The sequence below is a fragment of the Malania oleifera genome, chromosome 9 (genome assembly GCF_029873635.1).
Source record: "Malania oleifera isolate guangnan ecotype guangnan chromosome 9, ASM2987363v1, whole genome shotgun sequence".
NCBI classification, from domain to species: domain Eukaryota; kingdom Viridiplantae; phylum Streptophyta; class Magnoliopsida; order Santalales; family Ximeniaceae; genus Malania; species Malania oleifera.
Genome location: NC_080425.1, coordinates 45,759,911 through 45,764,000, shown reverse-complemented (window position 1 = coordinate 45,764,000; position 4,090 = coordinate 45,759,911).

Below are 4,090 nucleotides of genomic sequence, written 5' to 3'. Positions count from 1 at the left end.
AAACGTGAATTATTTACATCTCATACATACATATACATTTTAATCATCATAGCAGTATTTTTCTCAATCGTACATTTCATGCGTAATACACAATATAACTTATGCTTTTCTGAAAATCAATTTACTCATAATCAATAATAATTTGTATGAAAAATTACTGCTTTAGTTTATTCCCTTACCTGACTATTAAGAAATTCCTTAGGACCCAAAATTTCACGCCCTTGGCGCCCGAAATTTAATTCCTGCAATTTACATTTTTCCCCAGATTAATTAATCTATTTCTCCAAAATAATACTCATCTAGCCTTCCTTAGGCTCCATATACCTCAAATTAATATTTAAACTATTATTTAATATCCCTACCTAATTTTTCAAATTTTGCCTGCGGGTCCCAAAATTACACCCGCGGCTCTCACCCGAGCCCTAAATTTCAGAAATCCTATTTCAGTCGCAGATGCTTAATATTTTAGCATTTCTAAATTAATGCTCATTAATTAAAAATAAGCCCCTTAATAATCACCGCACCCCAAATTTGGAGTTTTGGCCCGACACCTCCACGAGAATTCCGTCCCACTAGACTTGTAGAGAATCATCCCTAGATTCTCGTGGTGGTGTCCGTTCGTCAATTGGGCTTATATTTTGCAAGAAATTAAAGAAAAAGGGGAAAATGGCTTACCCCAAGGAATATGCTTATGCCGCTCCTATCACCGATCTGCTTCAGTAGAAACGACGGCAGCAGCGAATGGAGTCCAGTGGTATCTTCGGATTTTCGATCGGGCGAAAATCTGTCACGAAATCGAGGAGAGAGAGAGAGAGAACGTGAGGAGAGAGAGAGAGAGTGAGCTGCGTTGCAGCAACAGAGAAAAAATAAATAAAGAAGAAGAAGAAGAAGAAGATGATGATGATGTGGGGATGGGATGATGATGATGTGGGGATGGGATGTTTAAATAAAACATTTCATCCTGAAGCTTTCTGAAGCTTCAGGATGTTACTATTAATAATAATAATAATAATAATAATAATAATATATTTAATTAATATTAATAATAATATATTTTATTAATAAAATAAAAATAAATTTTAATTAATTAATTTTTTTTTTTTTCTTTTTCTTTTAAATTCGATTAATTAATTAATTATTTTTTTTTCTTTTTTTTTTAAATTCATTTAATAATTAATTAATTAATAATTATTATTATTTTTAATTATTTATTTTTAATATTTTTTTTTTTATTTTTTTTTTTTAGAAATCAATCCACTAATATTTTATATCTCTTTTTGGGGTTTTTACATACCCCCCCCCCCCAATAAGCTTAATTAGTAACTTGATTAGCTAGAAAAATCCTCTCAAAATTTTGTTCTTTAATTTATACACTCTTATACTCATTTCTTTGAAAATATTTTTAAGAGAGCATTTATACTCTTTCACTCCCTTCATTGCAAATCTTTATTGCTCTTCAGGGTTGTTGAGAGGTGGATTTATTTTGGCCATTTATTTAAAAAAAAAAAAATCAAAGCTCTTCTATTCTTTTATTTTGCAAAAATATTCTTGAAGAGCATATAATTTTGTTTTCTTCTACTTGCTTATTTGAAAACTCTTCTTGGAAGAAAATAATCTTGGGTTATTTTTACAAAATCTTAAGCATATATAAACTCATATACATTGCTTGAAAGATTTTGTATTACACAAAGTTCTCCTCTCCATCTTTCACTTCAAAAATCATTTTTGGAGAAGTTTTGTGAGGTTTTCAAAAGAGGTTGAGCACATAATTTTATTCAAATATATTATGCTTGAAAAAGTTCTTTGCATATGTGCTTTCATAGATAAATCATATTTTGCAAAAATCATTTGAAAGAAAAACCTTAGGTTCTCCTACATTGTTATTTTAAAATATTTTTGGAGATTTTATTGGGTTCAAATCTTTGAAGCATATATCATATACATCTTTTTCAAAGGTTGCAAAAAAATTCCTTGAGAAAATACCGATACTCTCCTAAGCTTAATATCATATCATACCAGAGCACATTGTGCTTTAAATCTATACACATCTGCTTGTTTAAGAAGCATATATTTTGTATGAAAAATTATATCATTTGAAAACGGTTTGGCTTAGCTCGATAAGTAAGCTAGGGAGACTCCGCCCTGAAAGGAGAAACCAGTTTGGCTCAGCCTAGTAAATTGAGTTAGGGAGACTCCGCCTGGCAAGGAGAACTGGTTTGGCTCAACCCGGTGATTGAGTTAGGAAACTTTACCCCGTAAGGAGAACTAGTTTGGCTCCGCCCGATAATTGAGCTGAGAAGAATCCGCTCCGAAAGGAGTATTGTAAACAGCGTCACTTCGCCTGGTTTAGTGAGCATTTAGTGGATTCCTCAAGTGGTTTGGCTTGAGGTGAGGACGTAGGCTGGATTGGTCATACGTGGATAAAAATACTGTGTCACTCCCTTTCTTGACACTATTTATTTTGCGCATTTGTATGCTAATATTTAATTTGTTGTGAATGTTATATTTTTTTAAAAATATTACATACTTGATTATTTGGGAGATTTGATATTGTTTAGACAGACCATAGATTGTGTAATACTACTTATGATTTTTAATTAGGGGTAAATTGACTGAGAAATTTATAAATACCCAATTCACCCCCCTCTTAGGAATATACCATTCCTGTCAATTGGTATCAGAGCCTCGTTGCAAAAATCTTAACCTCTTGTGTTAAAGATCGTAATGGCTCAATGTGATGTATCCCCATTCGATGAGGGACAATCATGTGTTAGGCCTCCAGTATTTTATAGTGTTGATTACACCTTGTGAAAACAAAGGATGAGCATGTTTATAAAATTAATGGACTGGACGGCCCGAAAAATGATTGCCAAAGGGAGTTGTCCACAAATCAATGAAAATGATTTTAATCTGATTAATTATAATGCCATGAATAGGTTATACTGTGCTTTAAAGACTAATGTTTTTCAAGACATCATGGCTTGTTGTAGTGCACAGGATATATGGGAAGAGCTGGAAAAAAAATATGAAGAGTCCGAGGAGAATGAGACCGCCACTCCGAAAGTGTCAAGTTCAGATAATGAGGAAGTGGTAAATTGTGAGCTAATAGGGTTATTTGATGAAGAGGTATATGCCTCTCACTGTATCTGCATTGATGATTCTAGTGTTGAAAGCTATAATGTATTGTGTGCAGAATCATCTATTAGCTTTTGTGATAGCTCTGTTAATGTTGCATGAGATGATTCTCATGACAAATATTGTGATATATCTTGTGATAAATCATCTAATAATGCATGAGATATTCTTGTCAATATTGGATGTAATGATTCATGTAATGATTGAGTTAACTATTATGATGAATCATGTGTTGTATTTAATGATGGAAGCATGCCTTTGAATAAAGAACTAGAAACATCAATAGTTAAAATGCATAAGTTTCTAGTTAAGATGTCCAAGCAAAAATTAATTTTGAAAAATGAGAACAAGAAGTTGGCAAGATTGCTAGGGAAACTAAAAGATTATCAAGCCATCCTTGAAAATAAAAAGATTAAGAAGGTCTTGAAAATCCTTTACTTGGAAAGAAAAATTAAGGATTATTCTAAAATGATTTTCAAACCCACAAGTAAAAAGGATAATTAAAAAGAAACGCTTAGGAGTTAAACAAAATAAATCCTTAAAAAAAATCATCTTTTAAATCCCGTAGTCAGTTTCATGCCTCATCGAGTAGAAACAAGTTTAATAAGCAAAATCCATCAAATAAAATCAAATTCTGCTTATTCAGTGAAAAGAAAGGGCACACTAGATATACTTGTTCATTAGGATGTGCCAGAGGCATGGACAAGGAAATAGTGTGGGTAATCATGAAGGCTAATCCCATAGGACAAGAGGAAGGATGGGTTCCAATAGGAGTTAAATAATTATTAAATTCATCCTCAGAGCATTGATTACGCGCTTAAATTGCGTAATTAGGTGGTTTAATTCATGCATTGAGACTTATATTTTTAATTAAATACCTAATTACTCTCAATATAGTAGCACGGTATCCTATGTATAATATTTGGGTTTTATTGAGTAAATTATGAATTTTTGG